This window comes from Ovis aries, chromosome 2 (assembly GCF_016772045.2).
Source record: "Ovis aries strain OAR_USU_Benz2616 breed Rambouillet chromosome 2, ARS-UI_Ramb_v3.0, whole genome shotgun sequence".
Lineage (NCBI taxonomy): Eukaryota > Metazoa > Chordata > Mammalia > Artiodactyla > Bovidae > Ovis > Ovis aries.
In genome coordinates, this window is record NC_056055.1 from 141,193,608 (window position 1) to 141,207,529 (window position 13,922).

General features: G+C 41.6%; 1 protein-coding gene across 3 annotated transcripts in view; it reads left to right on the top strand.

Annotated features, from left to right (window-relative positions):
* Positions 1 to 13,922, top strand: part of STK39 (serine/threonine kinase 39) — a 317,482-nt gene that overhangs the window by 73,300 nt on the left and 230,260 nt on the right. The window lies entirely within an intron of this gene.

A 13,922-nucleotide genomic window follows, 5' to 3' on the forward strand; every position in this document is an offset into this window, starting at 1 on the left:
CCCTCTGCTTGTCTAGAAACAGTTTATCAGATTGATAGGCAGATTCTCTAGTGTGTACCCCACTAAGGAAATTTTCACTTTCCAGTAGGAATTTAAAGTTTCCTAAGTGGGTCTGACCCACACTCTTGCAGACTAGTATATTCTGGTTAAGGATGGCCTTGGGGTTTTCTTGAAGAAACTTGGTTCTCCGGTTTGTGGTCAACCTCAGAGGTCAGGGATGCTACTCGGGGGCGCCCTTGGGTTCCCTTAAAATTCATTACGTAAGTGAAGAATTAATCTGCCTGAGTCTTTTTCAGTCTCTGTCACCAGATGACAGTTCCATAGATGTGACACGGCCCTTTCTTTTATTTACCCTAAACCCTGTGTTTTTTAGTCCTTGGGACACACTCTTCTTTGGTTTTACCCAGGGATTGATGAATGTTTTGGTTCATCACCTTGTTTGACATTTTGATCTTTAGACTTTAATCAATCATATCTTTCTCAACTTTTTTCCTCTAGACTAGAATTCTCGTATTTTCAGTCTGTCCTTAGTACTGAGTCACAGAAAAGTCAGTATCATTTTCTCATTCTTTCATATACATCAAATCTTATAGTTTAATTCTTAGGGGCAGGACTGCTTTAGGTGTAGGAAAAATCATGGCCCTGGAATTGGGCAAAATGCTTATTTCATCTTTTTTTAAAAAATTTATGTGTTTATTTTAGTTATTTGGCTGTTCCAGGTCTTAGTTGTGGCATGGTGAACTTTTAGTTACAGCGTGTGGGATCTAGTTACCTGCCCAGGAATCAAACCCAGGCCCCCTGCATTGGCAATGCAGTCTTAGTCATTGGACCGCTAGGGAAGTGGTCCAATGTGCTTATTTCTTAAAAATAAAAGGAAAAAATGTCTAGTTAACTGATTATATTATATAAAACTGATTATATTATACATTTTCCAGAAGTCTATGGGGGATGGCAAAAGTGAAGTATAAAAAAAGAGAGACGCAACTGAAGTTGTATTCAAACTGGGAATATTTTCACCATTTTCTCCTACTCTGAAAATGCACATGTTCTGGGTCTCTTTGTTACCAAACACATAAGTCCAGAAATCTGAGCGGCCTTGTAATGTTAATTTCTCTTTCTTTTTCTTTTTTTTTTAAAAAAAGGATGTTAAAACATTTAAGCAAGCCATTTCTAACAGTCAGTTCAGTCACTCAGTCGTGTCCAACTCTTTGTGACCCCATGAATCGCAGCATGCCAGGCCTCCCTGTCCATCACCAACTCCCGGAATTCACCCAAACTCGTGTGTCGAGTCGGTGATGCCATCCAGCCATCTCATCCTCTGTCGTCCCCTTCTCCTCCTGCCTCCAGTCCCTCCCAGCATCAGAGTCTTTTCCAGTGAGTCAACCCTTTGCATGAGGTGGCCAAAGTATTGGAGTTTCGGCCTCAGCATCAGTCCTTCCAATGAATACCCAGGACTGATCTCCTTTGGGATGTTCTGGTTGGATCTCCTTGCAGTCCAAGGGACTCTGAAGAGTCTTCTCCAGCACCACAGTTCAAAGCATCAATTCTTTAGTGCTCAGCTTTCTTCACAGTCCAACTCTCACATCCATATAAGACCACTGGAAAAACCATAGCCTTGACTAGTTGGACCTTTATTGGCAAAGTAATCTCTCTGCTTTTTAATATGCTATCTAGGTTGGTCATAACTTTCCTTCCAAAGAGTAAGCGTCTTTTAATTTCATGGCTGCAATCACCATCTGCAGTGCATAAGAATACTTTAGTGTAAATTCAATTAGGATATTTAATTAGCTGAATCAACTACGATAAAACTTTTAAAGTTTCCAAAATGAAATTTTCTCTAGCTAAATCATACATATTCCTAAGCAAATGTAACTTTAGAGCTATAAAAATAAATTACTTTTGCATATATGATATTCTCTAATTCCTTAAAAATGGTATGTCTTCAATTTATCCAATAATTTCCCATTTCTAGTCCTGCCCTCAGTTGGACTATATTTGAGTAAAGCACGAACACCAAATCGTATGAAAATAATTACAAAGTCAAATGGGCAAGGGACACATGACAGTATAAAATTTGATATTTAAGACTGAAATGCTCAGAACTATACTATATTCAGCAAAGTAGGCTTGTATTTTAATGCCATTTCCTTGATATAAAAGATTTTACAAGAAACAGACAAATGCAGTTTGTTACCACATATGTCAAGGGATGTGCTGGGATATGAATCATTAATTTACTAATTAGTTCTTCAGTTCAAAAAGAATGAAAAATACTTTCACTGATAAATAGACAAAACACACACACACATTATAGCTTCCAATTTTTTAAGCTGATGTCCTCAAACCAGTATAATGTATAGTTTTTGTCTATAATAAAAAGACTTGCAAAAATATTTTGTAATTGTGTTAACAATTACAGAGATTAAGTTAAAATGCACCAGAAGACATTTTTTCTTAATTTTTAAAAATCTCAATTTACAAAAACAAAACTGCTTAGAGGTCCCCAAATAGTATAATTAAACATTAAAAGAATGAGAGAAACCTATGTCAGGTAATAGGAGATAACTATTCTACTAAATGAACATTAGGCAAAATAAATATCTAGCTTTATTCTCCAAAATAAGCTACAAATCATAGCTAATTCATTCCTCTAGAGAGGAAGGGAAGTGTGGAAGGAAGGAGGGAGCCTGTGCAGGGCAGGGTTGGGGAGGGGAGAGGAGTGGAAGTATGGAAGGAAATGCAGATCAAGAGAAGCGAAATAATCAATAAAATCACACTGCAGCAGAAAGCAGAATGAGACCAGGGCTGCATTCTGAGGAAAGTGAGCCCATGTTACTTAAAGATACTGTCAGTGAGAGCAAAATACCTGTATAAAGATGATACAGTAGAGAGAAGGGCAAATGCCAGAATTTTTCTAGTTCAAGACTGAGAAATTTTTTCATTATGTACACAGGAGAAACAGATGGCGCTCTGTGTACCCAAACCTACGAATTTACAGTGAATTTTTATTGTTACACCACAATACTGGAGTGATTTGACACTACCCCGAATTGTAAAGCACAATTTGCTAGTAATTAGTGTTTCTATTTAAATGATCTTAAAAGGGGATTTCATTTTAAAAATTAATTTTTAAATTCATAGAATCATAGAACTTTTGGTGGAGGAAATACATTTTTGCCTTCGAGTATACTTTCTTACTGAACAAACGAGGAGGCTGAGGACCAGAAGTGAAAGTGATTCATCCCAAGTCCAGTTCCCGGGTGGAGAATGCAGGCCCTCTGACCCAGGAAGCAACCTGCCCTCTGTCACAAGTTTCAGTATTCCTTACTGGTGCAGTTGTTTTTTGAAATGATTTTGCTCACATCTGTCACCCATCACAAACTAAAATATTTTAATAATCATGACATTATTGTCATGGTGGGAGTTGGTGATGGACAGGGAGGCCTGGCGTGCTGCGGTTCATGGGGTTGCAGAGAGTCAGACATGACTGAGCGACTGAACTGAACTGGTGTTATCATCTTTCTTATTTTGGTTATTTCCACAATTAATTAAGCTTCCTCTGAAAGAGAAGGACTTGGAAACATGAGGGAGAAGGCTGGAGAGAGATGGGTGGGGTTTCTGCTGCTATTCCCTGGCAAAACCCCAGACTGTAGTTGTACCCAGGCGTGGGACAGGGCAGGCCACACAAAACAAAAAGCTATGTTTCACCTCCCATTCTCATCATTTCGTGATGAAGCCAAATGTAGCCGTGGTGTTGAAAGCTGGCCCGGAGGTTTCCATAAATTGGCCAAAAGGAAAGAGTCTCTGTGTTTCTGTTTTTAACGAAGTCTTCGACTTTACTTTCCCCAGTACTCCCAGTCATGGACCATTAAAGGCTCAAACAGCAGTTGCTGATAGCTGAGCCTGGTTCGGATTCCTGATGGCCAACTTCAGAGCTTTCAGAACCCATGAGGCGTCCTTGTTACTGTTTGCCGAAGAACTTTCCCAGTCAACTCTGAAAGAAAATGGCTCTTCCCTATTGAGTTTGCTGATTTCAATATCACTCCTTTATTCTTTGCTTTCTTTCCTTGTTAACTGTTTCAGCAACTTCTTCATTTTCAAGCAAAATTCTGTAGTTTTTTTTTTTTTTTTTTCCGACCAGTTTTTGCAGAAGGCTTATTGTCATGATGTCATAACCAAGTAGGTAGGCCCAGAAATGGAAGTTGTGTTCTGTGGGAAGGAGCTATTTACCCATTGTGATTTCTCTGCTGATTTCCCGGGGTTTTCCAGACCTCCACCTCCTCTGACACTTGACCTTTTACAACAGCTCTTTTTAGTTAACTTTCCTGGTGGCTCAGATGGTAAAGTGTCTGTCTACAATGCGGGAGACCTTGGTTTGATCCCTGGGTTGGGAAGATCCCTTGGAGAAGGAAATGGCAATCCACTCCAGTACTATTGCCTAGAAAATCCCATGGACAGAGGAGCCTGATAGGCTACAGTCCATGGGGTCGCAAAGAGTCGGACACGACTAAGTGACTTCACTTTCACTTTCCACAGACATGATTAAGGCTGTCACAAAATTTGATTCTTTTTCCTAATTCTTGCATGTGTTTTTCCCCGACTTCAAAATACCCAGACCTTCCCCATTTCTAATCTTGTCTTCTGTTTGACTGTACTTGGATAAATAGTTACTAAATCATATAAAAGTAATTCTAAAACTAACTGGCGAGGCACACTGGTTGATATATTCATAAATAGTATAGGTCAGAATATTTGACTTAACTCTTCCTCGAGTAGGTTTTTCTTCCTATTGGTATTCTCGTTCTACAAGAGGTAGGAGTTTGCTATATATGTGCCATTTGATTTTTTATAATTAAAAATTACATTTTTCATGATTGAAAATGACAGTCCAAAAAAATATATTGCTTTTAGAACTTTGTCAATCTTTTCCTTCCATTTCTTGGCTGACATTTGAAATCATTGAAGTTTATGGGTTTTTTTTCCTGTTCAAAAAAAAAAAGTCAGCTACTTACAGTATTGGGTTATTTGTGAATATGGATGAGATTACTGTTCATAATGATGATGATGTTATGGCAGTGGAAGCTGAATGATGACTTTTTGAAGAATGTTTTCAATTAACCTGGTTACCCTCATATCATTAAGGCGGCGGTCCAACCTTTTTTGGCACTAGGGACCTGTTTTGTAGAAGACAATTTTTCCATGGACTGGGGAGGTGGGGGGAAGAAGGTTTCAGGATGATTCAAGCTCTTATTACTACATTGGCTCCACCTTAGATATCAGGCATTGGGACACAGAGGTAGGGGACCCCTGATAAAGAATTATTTAAATGCTTAGAGGGGCTTTGTTTACATTTTAAAGATATATTTGGTTATCTCTCAGATTTGGAAATATACGTTTTATTTGCTAGTATTCATGGGTCACATCCCTGGAGGAGGAAATGGCAACCCACTCCAGTATTCTTGCCTGGAGAATCCCATGAACAGAGGAACCTGGTGGGCTGCATTGCATGGGATTGCAAAGAGTCAGACACTACTGAAGTGACTTAGCACATGGGTCATATACTTATTTTTAAGATTAAATTCCAGTGTGGAAATGTGCTTTTCCACAAATGCAAAATGTGGGAGGTCACTGTTCTCTTAGCATTCTGTCGAAAGAATTGGTGCATCTCAGTGCTTAACTGGAAAGCAGTGCTTTGCAAACTTGGCTGCAAATTAGAGTCACCTTGGAGCTTTTGAAAATTTTCATTTCCAGGCTGAGTCCTAAACTAATTTTATATCAGTGGCTCTGGGTCTGAGATCCAGGCATTGGTATTTTTTAAAGGTCCCGAGGCGATTCCACTGTGCATCCAAGGTTGAGAACAACTAGTTTAGAATAAAGTTAGAAGTAGCACCTCCTCAGATTTAACTGCACGTGATATTGGAACTTTTCGCTTCTATTCTTTTCACAGCTATTTGTAAGGCCTTTCCCCAGAGAGCCATTTTGCTTTTTTGCATTTCTTTTCCATGGGGATGGTCTTGATCCCTGTCTCCTGTACAGTGTCACAAATCTCCGTCCATAGTTCATCAGGCACTCTATCGATCAGATCTAGTCCCTTAAATCTATTTTTCACTTCCACTATATAATCCTAAGGAATTTGATTTAGGTCATACCTGAATGGTCTAGCGGTTTTCCCTACTTTCTTCAATTTGAGTCTGAATTTGGTAAAAAGGAGTTCATGATCTGAGCCACAGTCAGCTCCCAGTCTTGTTTTTGCTGACTTGTATAGAGCTTCTCCATCTTTGGCTGCAGGGAATATAATCAGTCTGATTTTGGTATTGACCATTTGGTGATGTCCATGTGTAGAGTCTTCTCTTGTATTGCTGGAAGAGGGTGTTTGCTATGACCAGTGCATTGTCTTGGGAAAACTCTGTTAGCCTTTGCCCTGCTTCATGCAAAGGAGAAAAGGAAACATATAAGCATCTGAATGCAGAGTTCCAAAGAATAGCAAGGAGAGATAAGAAAGCCTTCCTCAGCGATCAATGCAAAGAAATAGAGGAAAACAGAATGGGAAAGACAAGAGATCTCTTCAAGAAAATTAGAGATACCAAGGGAACATTTCATGCAAAGATGGGCTTGATAAAGGACAGAAATGGTATAGACCTAACAGAAGCAGAAGATATTAAGAAGAGGTGGCAAGAATACATGGAAGAACTGTACAAAAAAGATCTTCACAACCCAGATAATCACGGTGGTATGATCCCTCATCTAGAGCCAGACATCCTGGAATGTGAAGTCATGTGGGCCTTAGAAAGCATCACTACGAACAAAACTAGTGGAGGTGATGGAATTCCAGTTGAGCTCTTTCAAATCCTGAAAGATGATGCTGTGAAAGTGTTGCACTCAATATGCCAGAAAATTGGGAAAACTCAGCAGTGGCCACAGGACTGGAAAAGGTCAGTTTTCATTCCAATCCCAAAGAAAGGCAATGCCAAAGAATGTCCAAACTACCGCACAATTGCACTCATCTCACGTGCTAGTAAAGTAATGCTCAAAATTCTCCAAGCCAGGCTTCAGCAATATGTGAACCGTGAACTTCCAGATGTTCAAGCTGGTTTTAGGAAAGGCAGAGGAACCAGAGATCAAATTGCCAACATCCGCTGGATCATGGAAAAAGGAAGAGACTTCCAGAAAAACATCTGTTTCTGCTTTATCGACTATGCCAAAGCCTTTGACTGTGTGGATCACAATAAACTGTGGAAAATTCTGAAAGAGATGGGAATACCAGACCACCTAACCTGCCTCTTGAGAAATCTGTATGCAGGTCAGGAAGCAACAGTTAGAACTGGCCATGGAACAACAGACTGGTTCCAAATAGGAAAAGGAGTACGTCAAGGCTGTATATTGTCACCCTGCTTATTGAACTTATATGCAGGTACATCATGAGAAACGCTGGGCTGGAAGAAGCACAAGCTGGAATCAAGATTGCCAGGAGAAATATCAATAACCTCAGATATGCAGATGACACCACCCTTATGGCAGAAAGTGAAGAGGAACTAAAAGCCTCTTGATGAAAGTGAAAGAGGACAGTGAAAAAGTTGTCTTCAAGCTCAACATTCAGAAAACTAAGGTCATGGCATCCGGTCCCATCACTTCATGGGAAATAGATGGGGAAACAGTGGAAACAGTGTCAGACTTTGTTTTTTGGGGCTCCAAAATCACTGCAAATAGTGATTGCAGCCACGAAATTAAAAGACGAGGAATCCTTGGAAGGAACGTTATGACCAACCTAGATAGCATATTGAAAAGCAGAGACATTACTTTGCTAGCAAAGGTCTGTCTAGTCAAGGCTATGGTTTTTCCAGTAGTCACGTATGGATGTGAGAGTTGAACTGTGAAGAAAGCTGAGTGGCGAAGAATTGATGCTTTTGAACTGTGGTGTTGGGGAAGACTCTTGAGAGTCCCTTGGACTGCAAGGAGATCCATCCAGTCCGTCCTAAAGGAGATCAGTTCTGGGTGTTCTTTGTAAGGACTGTTGCTAAAGCTGAAACTCCAATACTTTGGCCACCTCATGCGAAGAGTTGACTCATTGGAAAAGACTCTGATGCTGGGAGGGATTGGGGGCAGGAGGAGAAGGGGACGACAGAGGATGAGATGGCTGGATGGCATCACCAACTCGATGGACATGAGTTTGAATGAACTCCGGGAGTTGGTGATGGACAGGGAGCCCTGGCGTGCTGCGATTCATAGGGTCGCAAAGAGTCGGACACGACTGAGCGACTGAACTGAACTGAACTGAACTGAACTGATGTTGGAACTTGGGTGGATTTCATTTCTCAGCTAAGGCTGAATAGAATGTTTTGCTACCAACTTCAGATACAGAAGATACAGAAGAATTTATTTAAGATTTAGCTAAGGTGTGAAAATATGCTAATTTGGTTAAGTGTAGTTTAATATTTTGAATTCAGGATCCATTTAAAGCATTCCCTTTCATAAAAGAAATTTCTTTCCTTCTAGTGCTTTGCAAATCATATTGTCTTCAGGATGAAAGAAGCGAGGCTTTAAGTTTTCCCTAATTCTTAGTCCTTCAAACTCTTTTTTGTTTCTCTTTGTTCTGAAAGCTTTGCATATGTTTAGACATCTTATTCCAAAAGATTTTGAGGCCGTATTCCAAGATACATGAAATATGATAAGGTGGTATTAATATAAATTAAACACAGAGTGAAATAATAAGGGAAAACACAGGTGAGGATGATGTAGATTCGGGAATGAAGCGAAGAATTCGTGGCCCAGTTAGCTGACCACATTCACAGGACACTTCTTGAGCCAGAACACATTTGTTAGGAGATCTTTCTTAGGGAGAGGTGTGTGCTGCTGCCAAGGTCTGTCTCTGTGCCTCTGAGACTTAGTTGGGAACTTGGGACCTTTGAGATTAGTGGTCAGTGTGGGGATCCTCACTCGGGAAGAACTGAGACATCGAGAGGGTGACTTGCAACATTCACGTTAGGTGCTAGACCTTCTGCAAGGAGTTGTATAGATATCATTTTGCTTATTTCACAACAGCCCTATGTAGATGGTATTTTTTTAAGCATTTTAAAAACATGGAGCATAAAAATATTGTGTTAGTTTCTGCTGTACAGTGGAGTGAATCAGCTACAGGTATACATATATCCCTTCCCTCTCGGACCTCTCTTCCCCCCAACCAATCCCACCCCTCTAAGTCATCACAGAGCACTGAGCTGAGCTTCCTGTGCTTTATAGCAGGTTTCCAGTGGCGTCATTAAGCTCTTTACCGAACAGGATACTGAGTCTCAAACAGACTGGGTGACCTGCCCAGGTAACCAGTCTGTGGTCCATGGCAAAACGAAGCTTCCAAGCCAGCTGTGACTTGCATGCGGCCCTTCTTCAGTGGCTCCTGCTGGCTTACATCCCTGTTAATCATGCTTCCTGCTTATTCTCAGTAATAGGAGACAAAAATTTGGCGAGGGAGGTAGGACAAAGTCCATATAGCAATATTAGAAAATCTCTCATAAATATTTAAATTTTTTGTTGTTCAGTTGCTTAGTTGTGCCCAACTCTTTGTGACCCCATGGACTGCAACACACCAGGTTTCCCTGTCCTTCACCATTTCCCAGAGCTTGCTCAAACTCCTGTTCACTGAGTTGGTGATGCCATCCAACCACCTCATCCTCTGTTGCCCTCTTCTCCTCCTTTGTTTCATGGAACAGGCATATGTCATGCCCTGTTTTGGCAAATTCGTCCAGGTTGGCCCAGCTGCAGTATGTGCGTGTCCCTCTTGGATCTGGCTGCCTCCCACATTGCTCCCAGCAGAGATGCTGCTGTGACTGCCACTTTGGTGTTAGCAGATGGAAAGGCCTTTTACTCAATAACCCATTTTAGGTTGGCTTCCCCACTCTTGTGAGACATCACCTGTGCTGCAAGAGCAGATCCAACTCTTCAGGCCACAAGGAAGCTTAAATACTGTGCCGTAGCTTGGTTTGGCACTTGATGTGTCTGAGTCTGATTTCACAGTTCTATCAAGGGAGCCACTGAATTGCGCGTTGTCAGTCACTCAGTCATGTCCGACGCTTTGTGACCCCAGGGACTGTAGCCCACCAGGCTCCTCTATCCATGGGGATTCTCCAGGCAAGAACACTGGAGTGTGTTGCCATGCCCATGTCGATCTTCGAAACCCAGGGACTGAACCCAGATCCTCCCGCATCGCGGGTGGATTGTTTACCATCTGAGCCACCAGGGCCGCCCATGAATACTGGAGTGGGTAGCCTATCCCTTCTCCAGGGGATCTTCCCATCCCAGGAATCGACCTGGGGTCTCCTACATTGCAGGTGGATTCTTTACCAGCTGAGCTAATGACTACAGTTTTAGCTCATGTGTTGCCTGGATTTCAGAGGTCTGTGAATTCTTCCAGTTTGACCTCCTGCTTTTTTCTCCCTTGGAAGTTTTTCCCCTTTGCTGTGGCTGTGAAATTGAAACCCTTTAACCCCACAGTCTCTGATTTCCAGCTTTGCCTCCCGCCGGTTCCGCAGGGTCTCAGTCACCCTGGCAGCACCGCCGGCCGGCTCTTCTCCGTTTCCAGCCCCTGGGCCTTGGTTGCAACCACTCATCTGTGCTCCTTCCTTTCACATCCCCTCCACCCAGGGGCCTGTCTGCCTGCCTTCCTCCACTTTGTCATTACAAGTCTGGTTTCTGGACCGGCACCATCAGCAGCAGTTAGAAGCCTCAGGCCCTGCCCCAGACCTCCTGGATCCCAGTCTGCATTTTCACAGGGTTCTCAGGTGATCTGCGTGCACATTCAGATTTGAGAACCACTGCTCTAAGTCACACATCTTCCATGGATTGTGTCCTAAATAAAGGAAGAGAAATGAACCCAGTCATTCTGTGGGAAGAAACAAAAAGGTGTTTTTGTTTTTTCCATCCATGTATTCATCTCTGGGCAATACTGTGATCACTTCTAGGGACAGGAAGAAATACGTATGTTTGGGGGATAAATGGCTTTACCTACCCATATGCGTAAAGTTAAGGCATTGGGAAAAGCTTGGATAATTAGTTGATAGACTGTTCCAACAAGGAAGGATTCAAATAATAACCATCATCACTTTGTTGAAAGTTCTGTGGGAAGAATATTTCAATCAAGAAATAAGTTATATTTTTCAAATTGAAAAAAAAAGTGTATATAATTGTTTTGGTCTGTCTGGGCCTCCAGAACAAAGATGCCATAGACCAGGTGTCTTATAAACAAAGAAACTTGTTTCTCACTGTTCTGGAGCCTGGCAGTCTGAGGTCAGGGTGCCAGCATGACTGGGTGGGTCCCCTCTCCCAGGCCATAGATTTCTCTGCTTCCTCATGTTGAGGAGGCAGTGAGCTGGTTCTATGGGGTCTGTTTGATAAGGGCACTAATCTCATTCATGAAGGCTCCACCCTCATGACTTAATCACCTCCCAACTGCCTCACTTCCCAGTTCCATCCACTTATGAACGTTTCAGGGTCACAAGCCTTCAGACCATAGCAAAATTATAAATACACTTGACCCCTGAACAATGCAGATTTGAAATGTGGAGGTCCCTTTATACTCAGTTTTTTCAGTTTAAATACTGTAGCACTACACAATTATGGTTTGTTGAATCCAAGGACACTGAGGAAACAAATCTTGCGTACCTAGGGAGGATTTTCGACTGTATGGAGGTTGGTGCTTCTAATCCCCGTGTTGCCTAAGGGGTGCTGGTGTAAAAATTTTGTATCTCTCTAAAAGGCATCTAAACAAAAAGTTTATGTATAGACTAAATTAAGGATTGGATAGGCCACATAACACCTATTTTTAACTTTTTAAAAGTGCATTTCTACCCCGTGGTGGAAATATTACTTAATATGGGGTTCAGTGAAAGTACAGGTCATTTCCCAAGGGAGAGTGACCAGTGTTTTTCTTAAGGCAAGTTTCATCATGTCTTTACACATTAGCTGCTCCGCTGCATGGAAATGCTGAGCAGTAAAATGGGGGGTGTACGAGTGGGGGATACGGAGCCCTAGCCGAGTGATGAAGAGGGCAGCGAGATGATGAGTGGCCAGACAGATGCAAGTCCTGCCTCTCTTCTCAGAACCTGCCTCTCCTGGGATCTGCCCTTACTCTGCCCCTGCCGATCTGTTAGTCACAGCAGTATCTGTGTCTCTTCTTTCTTTCTTCTCTTTAAAAGTCCTCAGGAGTTTTAAATATCTGGCGGGTAATTTTAAGGCCCTGAATTTTGAGGGAATAGAATTTGGTAAGTTATGTCCGTATACTGTCTAAAATAGTTTCTCCATAGGTTACTTACAAGAGTCCTCTCATACCCCCGGGTCTCTCCCTCTCTCTCACACACACCCACACAGTTGTTCACTGCTGTATCAGAGAACTTGATCCCCAGGTAGGAAGTGATACTGGCCATCTAAAGACAAAGGTCTTAAAATGTGTTTTTCCAGGCTCTGACCCACTTTGCTTCCATGCAAAAGAATTTCCTTTCTTAAGAGCACCTGTTGTTGACTGTATGCTTTAATGATTTAAAAGTTTGGTGTTCGAAAACTAGAAAGGCGTTCATTTACATTGGATATAAAACTGAGAATGTAGAACACCCATACTTTGAAGAAACATCGTTCTCATTTCTGTGAACCGCAGGGGCATCTGTTTAAACTGAACCCTACCTAGAGCTGCAGGCCTTCAAAGTGGGCCATGCCCATAAGAGCAGATGCTGGCCACCTGAAATAGGGGTGCTGGGCAATGTTCCAGTTCTCCTTCAGAATGTCTAACAGTATCGAAACCTAACGCTCGAAACAGATGGAAACTGGAGCTCAGGTTTTAGCTCTTCTTCAAAGGACAAAAGGTGCAGAATCAAAAAGTGTTAGATTTAGAAAACCTGTGATCAGTTAAATGGATCAGGAAAATGATGATGGGAAAGTGTTATTGTATAATGAAAGGAAAACAGACAAATGTGTGATTTTTTTTTTCCTTACGAGTTTATCCATGATAAAAAGCACTTAAATAAGAGTGAGATTAAATAAGTATTGAGCACTTAAATAAGTATTGAGATGTGTGTATGTGTTACATGTCATGATATTTAGGCCAAGTTAATTGACACGTTGGGTTGTCTTAGTAATTTGAAGATTAAAATAATACTGGGTATATAAAGGTAATGTATAGATGCACAAATATACTTTTTATTTCATCATAAATACACAATCATATACGTGAGGTTTCTGCGATGACTTAGGTTATTCTGGTGGCTTTTGGTCAGCACCTTGAAATTGAGTTATGCTGGTTTGGTGCCTTTGATTGAAGGTCAGCATTCAACGGACGGTTTTTATAGGCGTCGACTGACGGTTTTTATAGGCGTCACCTGACCTGGCCATAACAAAACCGCAAACCAAAACCAATATGAACTTGAGTACCGCAGAAAAACGTGTCGTATGGAAGTTGCTTGCTTGTTTGATTTCAGAGCTTCATGGTTTTGTCTCTTGATAAAACTTTTTCCTCTGCAGCAGTGTTTTCTAAGCCGTGACCCACAAAGCATTATTTTCCTGCATTGTTAATGTGGATTCAACTATGACAGCTTATCTACCGCAGGACTTCTCAGAGCCTTTGACAGTACTAATGTAGCCTGTGATGCTTTTAAAGTGAGATATAGTGTCTGATGTTTCCCAAGCTTATTTCAGCTGTGCCTCCCACCACTACTTTTCTTCTTTTCCTTGATGGACTATCTCCCATAGAAGGTAACGTGGAAGACGATACTCTAGCATTTTTATATGTGGTTTTTCATTTACCGTCTTAGCAGACCTGAGAAACAGAAGCAACTCTGTTGTCCCTTTCTGGATGAGGGAGGCTCCAAAAACCACTGGAGTTCAGGTTGGCGCCTAGACTTAGGTGTCCTAGTAGCTCACCCATCTTTCGCCTCTGTTGATGA